The sequence below is a fragment of the Phymastichus coffea genome, unplaced genomic scaffold (genome assembly GCF_024137745.1).
Source record: "Phymastichus coffea isolate CEN01 unplaced genomic scaffold, Cenicafe_Pcof_1.1 PCOF00054, whole genome shotgun sequence".
NCBI classification, from domain to species: domain Eukaryota; kingdom Metazoa; phylum Arthropoda; class Insecta; order Hymenoptera; family Eulophidae; genus Phymastichus; species Phymastichus coffea.
This window is the reverse complement of record NW_026706865.1, coordinates 583,581-599,500: the sequence shown is the minus strand read 5'-3', so window position 1 is coordinate 599,500 and position 15,920 is coordinate 583,581. Positions and strand designations below refer to the sequence as shown.

The following is a 15,920-nucleotide window of genomic DNA, read 5'->3' as shown; positions in this document are numbered from 1 at the left end:
TGGCCGATATCTTTTTCGCTCTCTTCATTGTGTCATGCCGATAGACTCGCTCGAGGCGCGCTAAGTCATTCCAATACACCCACGACAATTCAGTAGTAGGACTCACATTTAGCAGAGAAAAAAGCCATTCTATCGAAGCTAAATTGACAACGATTTGACAGTTCGGAGCACGAATTCGTCATTGGTAATTGTCCATGAAAATAATCAGAGACAGAGACCCATTTAACTTTAATCGATTACTATGGCCAGCTGTGAAATTGAAATTTCACAGTGATCCAGTGAGTAACGAGTTTGCCACGCGATCGCGGCATTGGCATCGATGCATACATTGATACGCATTCCGAAACTAAGAAAGCTTCAGCAGAAATATATATGAAATGTTCAGTGGAACATACAAGTTTTTGCAGTTCCGAGAGAGAGAGAGAGAGAGAGAGAGAGAGAGAGAGAGAGAGAGAGATAGAGAGATAGAGAAAAACGATTATTTGCTGTATAGCGGCGAAAATTGAAAAATTAATAAACGATGCAGAAAAAACAAGACGGAGGGGAAAAATAGGCACACAGCTCTCATTCAACAGCAAGCCTAATTTACGCATCGACCTTCGCAACACGGTATATATATCGGCATGGTATCATAATCATACGTAGCTGTATCATTAATTTTAAGCGAGAAATAATAAATTGTTTACATCATGAGTAAAGCAAGTGATTGTTTTTTAATTTGGCATGTGCAAGGATTTGTCATATACATTGTATAGCTTGTTCGTATATCGTCGAAAAATAAAAATTGCATAATATTGGCTGTCGATATATTTATCTTTGAAAAATTTGAAAAAACGTAATCACAAACAGAAAGAAATTTCCCAGATTTTATCAGCAAAACGCACGCAACTTGGAGTGCAAAAATTTTTCTCATTCACTGTCAATCAGATTCAATCTAACTTTCTAGCGTCAAGCAACATTATTGTTTTCTCACACTCGCATCTAATCTCCGTATCTCGACTTTATACACGACGTCGGACGAATATAGACGCCGATGGTTCATTAGTTGGTTACCGGTAAAATTCAATCACAGCATACGCGAGTTAATTGCATCGCGCGCGGAAGCACAGATCCTTTCTCTCTTATAGAAGCAGAAGCGTTGATTTTCTTGCCTCAGGGATTGATGATTTATTGTCGGCAGCAGTCTGTAAGAGAGAGGGAGAGAGCGATGACCGCTCTCTCCCGTTAATGCCTCTGAGCTTGCGTTTTCGCAACGATAGATCCACTTTTCTAGGGCATCACGGCAGCACGAAATTCGTTAAGTATTAATTATTATCTCTCGGGAGATTTCCCATTGTTGTTCAGAGCGGTGTACGGGTTTTGACAAGGTATTCTCGTAAATTTTCATGATATCGTTATAATAGGTTTTTATAAGCTTTACCGAGTAATTTGCAATATCGAAGTCTATATGAAAAGTTCCTAGCAACCGTACAAGTTTTTTCAATGAAATTAAGAGCAAACTCTCGAACAGTCAACTTTTGAAGGCCGTTAAGCAAGTTAAAAATTTACTCGTGCGCTTTGCAACAGCACAACAATGTAGCATTGTGAACAGACACAAGGTTATCGCCGTGGCAGTGAATGCAAAAGCTTGAACAGCTGTAAAACAGAGACAAAAGGATCATCCGGAACTCGTTGTCCTCAGTATATTCTCGCAAAAGTGGGCCATTGGCGTGCGGCGCAGAAACCTTCTGTCGACAAAAGCTAAACTGCACCCATCTCTCGACGCTCACAGCCACATATGAAATTTTGTAATTTCGTGAAATTGCCGGATTAATTGTTGAGCTTGCAGAGAGATCGTTACTTAATTTAATATTAACTGCGACACACTGCTCTCGTAGCTTCGACTACTGATTGGACTGGTAAAATATTAAAAAGTTACGATGCGCTTACTCTGCGGGCACTGCTACGTATTGAGCTTCATACTCGGAATATAAAACACAAAGACATAGTTGAAAATTGCCCACTCCTCAGTAAATCATGCGACGAAAGAAACTACGACTTATCGGCACTTTGGTGAGCGATTGTCATTAGCCATGTTTTTCGCACTTGTGCACGCAACAATCATTCATGCTCTCGGCACGTATACATACGCTCGCGCATAATTGAAAGCTATGAAATAGAGCGTTATTATCCGTCATTAAATTGAATTTCAGAGAAGTAATCCCCGAGTATTAGCGGTTATTCAAGAGAGATGTTTTGGCTCGAGGCGCGATTCTCTTGCTTTGATGCATCGTTTTCACACGTCAGACTATTTATACAAATTGATAGTATTTTACGTTGGCCAACGTTCAGCATAGGTGAGTCCTGTGACAATTAGGATATCAAAAATAATAACGATATTGCAACGTAGAAAGATTTTCCTTAAAGCCTAATCGATTGCTGTCAACAGTCCAATTTCCGAAATAGTCCGGTTTGAACAGTGCTTGCAAGCGTTATCCGGCGAATTTCAAAGCACAGTTGCTCTTCGATCACTTTTGCCGTTGACGTTGGCAACAACAAGGAATGCCGATGGTGACCTGTTATCTTACGCAACAGAAATTACATTACGCAAAATATTCGTGCAAGTTAAAGCTTGAAATTAAACTATTGATTTGCAATTCACATACAGAACAGAAATAATTTTTGAAACAAAGTCGATTACATAAACGACCTTCGGATGAAATATAAATAGTGAAATAAAATAAGCAATGAATTTCTACGTGAAAATGTCAATTGCATTTGTTTGAATAATCTACCGTATTACACCGCGGGACCTGCACCGAGTCACGAGGTGGAAAAAGAAACAATCGATTATTTGCCCTTCATATGCACCGTCCCTTCTTGCCATCTCGCATGCGTGCAACGATGTGCAAATGTTTGTTTGAACTTCCAGTCTAGTGCGTCGCATATTTTTTTGAAAGTCGTAGAATATGCGTCACGTATCTAAAACTTATGGATTTTTTAACATGCAGATTTATTTTACATCCGAGCGATTACGCTCATGGATAACTTGGATGAATTTTTCATGAAATGCACAAAGCATTGATGAACAATTTTTAATGTCTATCTAAAAAACCTTTTCTTCTTCACTTTATCAATTAAATCGTAAAAATTATTACAAATCTACATAGTTTTGTAAAATTATCGTAGCATTTCCATTTGTCGATTTGCCTTTAACTTTACTGAATATTGATTGGAGGAATCGTTGCAAATAGAAAATGAAGAGATCTAAGGATTTACAAAGATGTAAGCCGTAATGTGTTAAATTATTTAGCGACTTTGCGGAAGGTGATCTTCGCACCAGTGAAAGATACTTTATTGAGACGATTAAAGCCTGAATAAGCTGTCAGCCAAACGAAAAACAAGTATTGGTACGCTCGTGCGAGTAAATGATTTGATGTACTCATGCCAAGCGTCATACACTTTTAGATGTTTTTAAATAAAAGTTTACAGTCCAAGGAACCAAGAAACAATTCGGTTTGTCCTTTCAAAATATATCATTGACGATAGTCACAATTTATAGATCAAACGAAGCTGTTTGTAATTCCATCTTCAGAAGCCGAATAAGCGGAATGCAAAAAGATAAAATTCGATGAAAGAAAAAAATTATTATATGTTTGTATTAAAAAGCCTGATGCGCATTCTAATCATGTACACCTCGATGCAAATTGAAATGGAAATCGGAAAATCTGTTTGCGATCAGATAAACTTAATTAACGCGTGATATTTCACGAGTACGTAGATAGCCAAACTGTTTGATATTCAAATTATGCCATAATGCCCACTGCGAATAAATTCATTTGAAAGCTAAAAGGCGATGTATCCGCAGACTAGGATTTTGATCGCAGTCCGTTATAAAACAAGTACTGGTGAGATGTTTTGAAATATGTGCACAAAATAATTACACACAGCTGATCCTTTAATGCAGCAAAAACTATGAAAAATTACAGTGATTTTGAAATACATGTGTATTTAGCTCATCGCGCGTACAACCTATTTTTAACCTTAATCCCTTGCGAGCAAGTAGTACGCTGCATTTCAAGGAATGCATCATCCTCGTTAAAAAACCAAGCGCAATGAAACAGTCAACAAGCCACTCCTGTTCACATCGTAATAACGCATTCACTTTTTGTTTCGTACAACGACGACTGATGGCTGCTGTTTCCAGGGCTCCGTTTCCTGCCTGCCGCGAATTAAATTCACCGTTTCTCATTTTCGCCAGAATGGGTGTGGGTGAATGGCCCGTCCTCAGATGCACCCTCCTTTCTTTTCTCGATCGCTTCGAACAAAATAACGACGCCGCTAAATGAATGAACTCCGGGATACTGATTATTATTATTCACTTCGTGTCGATGCTTAATGGCAATGATAATGATAAATAATGGCATTTTCTAATATTTTCAGTCAAGTTCAATAAATATTTAGTGATGATGTTGGCTGGATTATGTCGAGTTTCCGACGATTCAATCTACAGCTTACGTACAACACAAGAAGAGCTTGAAAACCAAGCTATCGATAGAGCTGATGGTAACATTTTAATAAAAACATAAAATTGAAAGAAATAACGAAGTCACGTTTGTCACTTTGATAAATAAGCGTGGTGTCGGTTAGTCATGACGGTGGCATTAACAATTCAGCTGCAGCGATTAATTTGCATCGGAAATCGAAACGTGGGAGTTAGTCGCGTATCTACTTTTATGAATTCTCTATGGCGAGCGGAAACGCGTTCCCGAAATCGGTGACTATGTACGTGGGTGCGTCGCGCGTCCTCTCCGTGACAGATGGATATATTTCAAGTATAACGTACTTCAATTCCAAATGTATAATTTACCGCTAGCCAATGCTTAATTTCAAAATAAGCGCTTCATATTTCGGAAGGACTTATTTATTGCACAACGATATGTGGCAAAAGAATCATTGTCGAGCAACGCATGACGTTATCTCCTTTAAATACAAAGCACTGCACTTTCTTTCTCAAGTCCAATGGAATTTTATCAATCTGAAAGAAAGTATATCGTTTTTCGTTATTCCAAGCGACGAGAAAATGTCTTTTTCCAGTATAAAAAAAGAAAAAAAAGAAAAAAAAGAAAAAAAAGAAAAAAAAGAAAAGAAACTGTTATCTATTGAACGAGGAGATGAGGAAATTGTTCAGAATACTCGGATATACTTGCGGTAAAAGAAAACCACGTAGGTGCGATTTCTCTTTTGGAAAATTCATGAATTCACGTGGATAATGAATTAGCCCATAGCCTGGCAACAAAACACTGCACACAAGACTCTCCGTATAATGAGGCAAACTTTTCCGCGATCGCTATAAGCCGATAGTCCTGGCGAAAGGTTGATGGAGTGTCCGATGCATCTAAAAGCCACGGCAGCCGGCGAACTAATTCAGCCAGAGCCAATCTAAATCTCTAATTTAAAGTCGTGAGAGCGTGGAAAAAATGCGCAGCTCGCCGGATAATGGCACAGTCACGCGGGCGAGAGTTAACGGTTTTTACTTATAGCCAGTTTCGCCTGATTCGCGCAAAAGCTCACAAGCAGAAGGGTGTGCAAGCATATATCCCTTTCACCGCGATTCGATTCTACGATTGTACTCTTATTATCAGCAACGTCGTTAAGTAACTTGAAATTGTTCCTACTTGTTGGATATGCCTGACTATTTTGAAAACGTTACTGATAATAGGCACTCACGAGAACTAATTAATACGCCGTCGTTGTTAATTCAATGGGCTATTTGCGTACGCACGAGAACGGTATTAATTATGAGGAAATGCACGCGCTCTCCGCGAGCAATATATTCAAATGAACTTGTCACATGTAAAGCGTAATATTATCTGTTTGGGGAAACGAATAGACATTCCGTGAATTGATTTCGCGAAACACGACGTTCAATTGTTGCAAGCGTTTACACACGACACGCATTGAAACCTCGTAAACATCCTCCCAGAGCTCTCCCACTCTTGGTCTCTGATACGGTAACGCAAGAATGCGCTCAAATGATTTTCAATTAATCAAACGAAATCTCGCACATTAAGGAAATTAATATGATGACGGTAAAATTTTTGTCGCGTGTCTAACAACCCACCTATGAAATCGCTGCAGCGGCGAGTTTTTTTTCGCAAGATCATTTTTTCAGCTATAAGCGCATGTTGCAACTGCTCACTTTGTTTCACTCACTCACACACTCACATGCACAATCACATGAATTATTATTTATTAAAGCTTCTATTTCTCTGATGATTGTAATCCAAGCAATCGCCGTTTTTCCACTGATCTTTTTAGATGTTCCTCTGTGGGAGCGCGCGCTGCTGCACAATGTTTGTACTCGCTTTGCGCGCGAGAGAGGATCACCTGTTCGTTAGTAACAGCGCTATGTTTATTGGATGTCAAGGCGACATGTCACGCACTCAAGAAATTTGAATAAGTTTTTTCATCAATTGCAAAATACGCAAAATACACAGACGTGCACATCACTTTGACCAACACCAGCAGACGCGTCAATACGAAGAACCGAAGTAACCTAAAACAGTGACCTCATTGCAAGCGAGCATGCGACTGTTCGAAAAATCATTGGAGACTGACTGACTCTTGCTCGCGCGCGTGCGAGCCGCGAGCTGCGAGCTTACGTGGCCCACGCACACTTCTTTCAGACTCTCTCGCGCGAACGATGCGGATGAAGTAACGCTAACACATTAAAAGCGGGCACGGCAAAAACACACACACACACACACACACACACGCGCGCGCGCGCGCGATCAGCAGCCGAGCGCGGCCAGACGAGCGGCTCGCCTCCTTTTTCGTCCTACGTTTTGCCGTTTAATGATATGCGTCGCGGCAATCTTGTAGTAGTCGCAATCCTCGCTAAGGTGTCAATGATTTTTCTTCTTTCCTTCGACGACGCGAACCGATGAAAGGCGGCGCATTTTTCGATGGACATACGTGCGTCAAGTGAAATTGTTTGATTTGGATGGATGCCGGTCAACTTCGCCGATCAACATTTCATCAACTTTCCTACGTTTATTTTACATTATTGCAGCTATAACTTACTACAAATAATTGTCACTAGTCGAAGCGGGCTAACATTGTAGGAGCATCGTTTCTACATGGTAAATCAACTGGACGCATTGGTATGAACAAAAGAAACGTTGATGAATTGTCGGGCTTGATCACTAAAGCAACCGCAGCGGCGAGACTGCCATGAGAACATCGCGAGAATGTTATTGAATCTGCCGTGCTTGATGCGTCACGCTTCGAGTAAAGACAGCTTCGATAATAATGATCTTTCGCGAGTTTACGTACACTCAGGACAGTTTATCTGTCCCCCGTTCTGCTCTCGTGGAACGGTCATTGAGGTAGCTGTTTGGAGGCTCGTCGTCTTTTTTCTCATCGACAATCGATTATAAACAAAATTGGCAGATTGCTGTTCAGGCCAAACAAATTTTATGGATTATTCACAATTTGTCCAAAAGTGCAGGGCTCAACTTTGTCAATGTTGAGCGAGACACTTGATTTATAACGGTTTTTCTTTTAAATACAAATTTGTTTGATCGCCCGATAAATCTGTTACATGTGTTAAGAAAAACGCGCAATATTTTTGGATAAACAGGGCTTGTATTTATCATCTCATAATATTTTCAGTACAAGATATTGCGCCATTCGTTTGTACAACTTGAATCGGCGAAAAATATTCTGAGCATACTTACATTTATGTTTCTTTTTTAACCGTTCAAAAAGTCTCACAGTATTTATCATCTTGACAATGTATAAATCGAGGCAATAGCATAAACAAATATTGCTCTTCGCATAAAAAGCAGGTATCGGAAAATTCTGTAGTAACAGTGAAACCCATGCGATAAAGAAAAGAAGGAAATTACAATAGTGCAAAACCAACTGCCAACCTGACATCCGTGATTTCCCATGGTGATCATCATCGGCTGATGGAATTTTCAGTCACGACAAAAATAAAACCAAGTTATCCATTTTTGATCGCCCCGCAGAAGAAATATTCGGTCGCGGGAGGGCCGAGAGAAGGAACGCTATAAAATTGACAAGATGAGTGCGGAATGTGCTTCTTTTTCCTTCTTACTGTCCTGCATGATTGACGCGGTAAGCGCACGCATGAGAGAGAGAAAGAGAGAGAGAAAGAGAGAGAGAGAGAGCCGAACACGATGCTCTTTAGTACGAGCCGGAACGGCGATGATTTAATGATTTAGTAGTGATAATCGTTTGAGAGCGAAGCAAAGGAACTATGCGCGCTTGTTGTCAGAATTAATTGTGAGTTGGCGTGCGAGATAATTAATTGATCGCTGGCCTTAAAGGGGAAAGATAGGGAGAAAACAAAGTATACTTGAGGTGGTGAATGATCGTCGTGGCTTTTTTGCTCACACAGAAAATATCCAATGCATACCGGATCGGATGGGTATCGTTCCATGAGGAAATTAGATGACCAAGTTGCAAATATGTAAAAGTCAAATTGCACTGCATGCCAAGCAGTATACTCACCTGAAACAGATAACAATTAAAAAAAACCTGATCAATTTTAGAAACTTTTCATTTTATACTTGATAATCTCACTTAAGCGCAAGACGATAAACATCAAAAGTAAAAGTGCAAATACACAAGAGAGTTATATAGGAAATCGTAGCTATATATTTTTTTCTATAAGCCAGCTGTGCAGGTAGTTTGCGAAGATCGATTTGAACAACAATGCTTATCGTCGAAGAAGATAAAACAATAATACGAGGGCATACAAAATTTCTGTATCCCAGCGCGATCGCTTCAGGTGTGCTTGACTTTCTCACGGTGCAGCGAGCGCGATTTGAATAAATCGGCCGTCGTCGCGGCATCTGAAATCACACACAACCTTATATACTGCAAGACAATGTCTTCCTCTTCCGCACCGAGTGGATCGCTTTCTCGGATTTCGATAGAGCATCGCGTGCGCCTATACTCTGTCATCATTCTATGGATTTGCATGCATCTTTATTTTTTCTTTGCCTTGACGTCATCAGGCGAAACGAATTCTCTCTCTCTCTCTCTCTCTCTCTCTCTCTCTCTCTCTCTCTCTCTCTCTCTCTCTCTCTATAGCTTTTACAGTGCTTAGGTGAATTGCTGTGTTCAAAGACACTGTAGACAGAGGTCTTGAACGTTAGAAATTGCTGACTTGTTTAGTTTTATAAACTTATGGCTTTTATTCCAGACTACAGCTGTAAAACGTAGCGATAAGTTTGTAGATGTTGTTAAATGGAAAAAGTTATATGGATACTTTTTACATTTTTTTTAATAACATTTTAATCGTTCTCCAAAATGCTCTGCACAAAAATTTTCTATATCATTCCAAACTTAATCACCACGTCGTCGCCGTCACCTCGTGCCAAGTTTTTACGCGTTGAGCTTTCGCTTCATAATCAAATTCCAAGCCTGTCTACGCGTACTTATGCAATACGTAGATGCGCGTGCAAAAATAGAGGTTATCAAGCGGACGCGCGACCCCATTTAAAGCGAACGGCTGATCGAGAGATTTCGCGCGACAAGAGTTTATAAAGTCGTGGGCGAGAGAATATGGAACACATTTATCCTGCGTGCTGTATAAGTGACGACGAGAAGCACGAGTTTCGATAAGAACCTTTTGTGAGGTATAATCACGTAAGTGACTAATCGCTGTATTTCGAATTTTCACGCGCGTAAAAGATGTGATTAAGCAAGCAATCGGGCTTTATGCAGTAATCTTTCGATCAAAAAACGGCGAAAAAATGAAATGTTGATCTAGTTATTTGACAATGTTACTTTTCTGTGCTTTGTATGTACGTACTCAATCGAATTAACGGGTTTGTTAAGAACACTAGCTGCAAGTTTAAGGTAACAGTCGATCACATTCGGATCTAAATGCTAAACACAATCTCATCTCATCGAAGTCGACACCTTACGGTATGGTCCACGGGGAACATGGATCTGTTCTTATTCTTGCCCTGCCGACTACAGTTAAGTAGTCTTGATACGGGCGCACGTTTTATTTTATTTTATTTTATTTCATTTTATTTTACCACTGGGAAAGATATTTTGCTTTATTTATCCACATAGATCAGATTCTAATTAACTATAATCTTAAATCTGCTCAGATTTACCGAATGACAATTGAGCGTACAGCGACAAAGTATTGTTGCTGAGAACTGGAACTCCTCGTTCTGTTTGCGATTCTATGTGCATAAACACACTGGTTTTTCATTTTCTTCATGCTATGCGGGCTCATCCTTACAAGTGTCAATTGGCTTTTTGTCGGAAAATTTCTACGTCGACTGGGAGAAAATGAAGCTCAAAGCGAGAGCTTTGCGAGAAAAAGGAGCAGCGATCTTATTTAGCCTTTGCGGAGATAGTACAAGTAGCAGACACGTTTTCGCGGGTCGAGCAAAAAAGGCCTTCAAGAGATGCGGGAAACGAGTACCACAGAAATTGCAAACTTTACGAGAGCTATAGTGGCAAGGAAAGTAACGCGTCCTTGGGGATTTTTACGGTGAAAAGTGATCAACCACAATTTTTACTTTATGCTGTAATCAGAATAAGAAGGTAGAAATAAAATTTTTCATGACCGTCAATTATAATTTAATTAAAAGATAATCATACTCTTCGTAAAAACAGATATTCCGACGGATTGAATGTCTCAATTGCAATGTAAAAAAAAATTTTAGGGACACTTACTTTGAACAATATTATCTTTACGTGACTCTACTACAAATTATCAATCTTGCTCATGCGGCAATTCACATAGAATAGCTTTTAATCTGATTTATTTTTCTTCGTGGCGTAATATTGCCATCGTTAGAGAGTACCAAGGTTAGCTTTGACTTTTATGATGAATAATGAGGCGAGTCACACACTGCGTGTAAAAAAGCAGGTAAATTCGAAGAGCCGTTAAAGTCGGAAGGAGAAACTATATGAAAACAAAAATTGAATGATAAGTGATGGAAACAATTTCTTACTCACATCGCCGGCCATTGGCGATTTGGAATGCGAGCAACAGTCGTTATGTAATTTGTGATTCACGCTCAAACTACGTGCCTCCAGATGTATACAATAGGCAGTTTTTCTTTCTTTTCATTCTTTTTACGTGAAAGAATTTTGTCAAATGGAGATATACTCGTATGTATATTGATTGATCGTGTACAAGTGTCTTGAGCGAATAATTGAAAAACCGAACAGATTTCTTTCTGTGTATCAATAGACCGGGACATTTGCGTTTATAGGAAAAAGAAAAGCTAGGGCCCTAAAGAGCTTTCGTCCCGTGGGCATGTAAGCAAACTTGATAGAAAATTTGTAAAGCCATCGGGTATCGCGATTGCATCGCGAAGTAAAAGGAACGGCCCACTTCCGCGAAACTGATCATCGCCAAGTCCAATGTTTATTCATGAGAGAGCTGCCGACATGCCTGACATGTGTTCGGGTATTGACGAGTGAGACGAAACGGCGTGAATTGCAGATCTCTCACACTAAAACTAAACCATCTTGGCATTATCTCGTGGATTGCAAATTGAAGTTGCTTCGGGTTGTTCAGTTCATCGGTAAATGTGCGAGATTTTCTTCGTGCCTGTAGTGGTCATTTACATTTGATCTTCACTTCAGATTGGCCTTGGATTTTCATTAGACAGGAGAAGACTTATTGTGCAATGTTGAATGCGTAAAGGTGCGTGCAATCTGTAGGTGCCAATCGCAAGTTGAATGACCATTTAATTGGCTAGCTGCGGGAGGCTCGCCTACAGATCGTTTCCTATGCGATATGGAAACTGCCGAACGGGATGTATATTAAATACAATTAATAAACTGAGCTGCGGAGGGAATTCCAATGCTTGGAGCTGCAATTACGCGTGCGCTCAAATTTAAGCTTAGCTCGTGGCTACCTGCTATTGATCGCTATTATAGATTTGCTCGATTATTATTATGCATTTCCGATGGATGCGGCGAGCAGGCACCCGTCCGAATCTCACAGCGTTGCTGCGTATTGCTAAAAAAAATTAGATTAGTCCAGCAGCTGAACATCGGAAGCGATTTATCAAGCTATCGCAAAATCGTCGCGTCTACCACAAGATCGAAGGAGAAAAGGAGACAGCAAAGAGGAGCCAGGTGAAGCGAGAGTAAAGTAAGAAGGTGCAGGAGTTAGAAGAGCTCATCAATTGCAACTCGTTATGAGAGCTGTACGTGCGCCAATCTTTCTCTCTCGAGGTCGAAAAGTTCCGCTTCTCTCGTTTCAATGCTGTGTGCAGCTGGCAGTGTTGTGTCATGTCCTGCATCCTCCTACTCGTTTTTTCGTCACCACCGATGTATAACATGGCTCTCGCGTATATCTCGCAAGGCGAAATAAAAAGGCTAATTAAATTCCATGCCGGTGCTGTGTGCGTAGATACAACTATGTTACGCGCCTCCTCCTTTCCAAGTCCTTCGTTATTTCTTTCCTGGAACTCCGCTTTCCGTTTCCCTTTCTCTCGTATCTTGTCTTTATTTATACTCTCGGCGTGCGGGCAAGTACTACTAGAGTGCTTTTTAAATTGATTTTTGCACCGTTTTTCTAGAAGCTTCGTAAAAATATGATTGACTTGATTATCTCTCTCGCGCTCTCTTCCCACGAAAACGAGCCGTTTATCATTTTCAACCTCGACGTTTTATATTTTGTAATTTTTCTTTGCTCTTCAATTAATAAATGTTTCACTTCGTAAAATCATTTTTTCGTTATTGAACGAAAGCGGGAACTCTGCTTAAATCAGGACTAAACAATTATTCGGGAAAAATGGCCATTTTCAATAAGACTGTTATTTTCAATTAGAACCGCGATGAAAATTGCATTACACCACTCATACTTCCGTGAAATTTGCATACTATGCGTTACGAAATCCTTTTTTTTTGCGATAACGAACGCCTAATAAATTGAAGTTGAGGAAAAGAGCTTGCATAAAGGGAATGGTAAAATCATTGACTCCGAAACCACGTCGGTTGTTGCTAAACTCGCGCCAAATGGATTATCCCTCGAGTGAAATTATAATTTCTGCATTTTGCCATGAAAAATGAAAGGTTTGCTGCGCACTCGTTGTCCTGATATATAGCAGTAGTCGATATTGCTCAATGGCTTGTTTATTGTCTCGGAGTTATTGTCTTTCGACACGACTATACCATCGTGAGGCCCGTGAAGCCGAGCCCTCCAACGACTGACTCTAAAATGAAAGCATAGTGTGACGAAAACCGAGTTTAGAGGAATAGGATGGTAGGTGGCCGAGGGCAAATGAAACCGAGGGAGGAAAATAAGGGAGCTCCGATCCGTGAATAATCAGTCGATTGAATGTCAATTGATTGTGAATTTATTGTTAATACTTAAAAGCGCGCTACGTGGAAAAGAAAGTGGATTGGCAATAAAGCCCGTTGTATTGGCCGGTCGTGACGGAAAGTCTAAAGCAATCGACGGTAATGCCGTGAATTGGAGCAAAACTGCCTTGCTCGAGTACACTGGCGTTCAATGCAGCCGAATACCTAAATAGCTTATTATTAAGCTCATTACAGTCGGCATAGCTGAGAGCGTGTTTGTCTGCCAATTAAAGCGCGCGCGATACCCGTTAAACGCTCCCATGAAAGCACCTCATCTGCAGCCAATTGTCCATGGGAAATTTTCGCGCCAACTTGTTTTCATTCAGCACGTGCACGCACGCTGATTTTCAGGTCCACAGGGACGCATTGATTTCGCCATTTTCAATATAAAACGAGAAAGTGCAGGAGTCGCTTTGTATCAGCAAGAATCGCGTGGCGAACCTGCGTAAAGCTGTCAACGCCTTTAGACTACTGCGCATTTCCTGCAAAGCCAGTGTACTCGTATACGAGGTTCCAAGTAGGTTCGCTTTCTTCTACGCCGCGCAATTGCTTGATTCGACGCAGCTTTTGTCCTTTTCTTGATAAATCGCACAATCTGACAAGTTTTTCTACTCGTTGAAAACTAAATCAACGAATGAATTGCCACTTGAAACAAAAACGTGTCCTGCCACCTGCATCAAACATCATCGGGAAATCGCGCCCATTAAAAACTAGTCTTCCATAGAACCCCGATGATTATTGCTAATGAATGATCATTTTCATTTCTCGCTCGACGTTATACATTGGCGAAGGGAACTGCGCGAGGGAAAAACTTTCCCAAAGACGGCTATCTTCTTGCTAGTTCTTCGAATTCAAGCGAATCACTGACTATACCATGCTTTTCTTGTCAGCATACGGGAGAACAGCTTTTTACAGTTGTTTCAATTGGACGAATACTTGTTTAATTAGTTGCTCATTCTGAAGGTGTCTCATTATTAAGACATTTCAGTATTTCAATGCTTTAATACGCACAGATTATTCTCATTTTTAATAATATTATTTCTTCGTATAGATTCTACATATATACGCTTGTACGATATTGTAAGACCGATTAAAAAAATCGACATAAACGAATTTTACGCTTTGCAATGCACATTCGCTCGATAAATTGGCTTCGTAAAACAATGTGAACGTAACATCACTTGGCGCATGCGTATCAGTAAAAAAGCGAAAGCATTCTTTAGCAGAGTCATTCTGATCAATCTTTATGTAAATAAAAGCGAACCTGTTTTCCACGAAGCCTCTCGACAATGGACCCGACGAATGTAGCAACAACCGATCCAATGGAAATCAAAATAACTAAATCACGAATTTTTTGTCCAAGCCAAAGACAGAAAAAAATATGAAAGCTCTCATCACCTCGAGCATCTTGCGGACAATGCATATCCAAGCATCTTGCATTATCTCTGCACGATCTGCCACAAAATATTCGAGTCTCATTTGCATGAACAAAAGGGTCATCGAGTGTACGTAGTCTTCTTCTACGTCGCGGTCGTCGTCGTTTGTCGTTGCCGGCGCTGCCACGAACGAGGCAGGCAATTCTTCCTTTCAAAGAGGTCCTTATCTACGTAGCTATTTTTTTCTTTCATACTCAAGCCACAGTAAATTGGAAGAATCAGCGTAAAAGATGAAACGTAAATTGTAGGTATCAAGGTGGAAAATAATGATCTAAAAAATAGCCAAGTTACAATTATTATTCTCCGTTGTCATCAAATAGAGTAATAAAACAGTCACTTGACGGTTGCATTAATTAAAAAAATATATAATTTATTAAATTTTTGCAATATGATTATAATATTGGGGATTAAAAGAAATCTCAACATTAAAAAAACCCACATTCTTTTGTTTACCCAGTTTACCGTTAGTACCTATGCAACCATTTCGCAAAAAATCCATAAGCCATACAGTCGCTGACATACATTCAGTAGGTATGAAAAAAAAAACAGAAATATGTAACAAAAGATCGGAACGTATGCATCGCGGTCACAATCGTCGTTGGTATTCTATGGCGGCACTTTGGCAAAGAAAAAGTGCAACTTGCTAATCCTATTGAGACGATCTTTTATAATATGAATTTTCCGTAATTATTAGTTATAAAGTGTTGAAATAATGATTAAGATCAAAAGGTAATGATTCGAGAATGACAGGTTTCACAAATTTAAAGTATATAAGTGGCTTTGAACAATTGATAAAGTTAGTTCTGTTTTATGTGTGAATAGATCTTGTATAGGAATATGCTATTTTTTTGAACTTTTGCGAACTAATTACTTTCTTTAATATAATTATAAATTTTTTTCACTGAATGTGAGATAATCTATTAAATTGATAAAGTTGTTTTTCAATTCAACGATGTATGGAAAATGTTTTAATAATTATATAAAATAAGCTTCAGTGTTTTTGACGACGATTGAATCAAATTCATATTGTAATTGTCTGTAAAGTTCAAACTAATGTTGCATTAATCTATGTGCATGCATATGCACCGAGTCAAAATTGTTCACAAAGTAATATCGCAATTG

General features: G+C 39.6%; 1 protein-coding gene across 3 annotated transcripts in view; it reads right to left on the bottom strand.

Moving 5' to 3' along the window:
• Positions 1–15,920, bottom strand: part of LOC131665751 (rho GTPase-activating protein 7) — a 219,187-nt gene that overhangs the window by 139,029 nt on the left and 64,238 nt on the right. The window contains exon 1 of one of the 3 annotated variants that reach the window (XM_058937847.1): positions 6,104–6,539. The exons of the other annotated variants lie outside the window; for them this stretch is intronic. The gene's annotated coding sequence lies outside the window, so the exon portion shown is untranslated. Of the gene's footprint in view, positions 1–6,103; positions 6,540–15,920 lie in introns of those variants that run through there. 3 annotated transcript variants of the gene reach the window in all.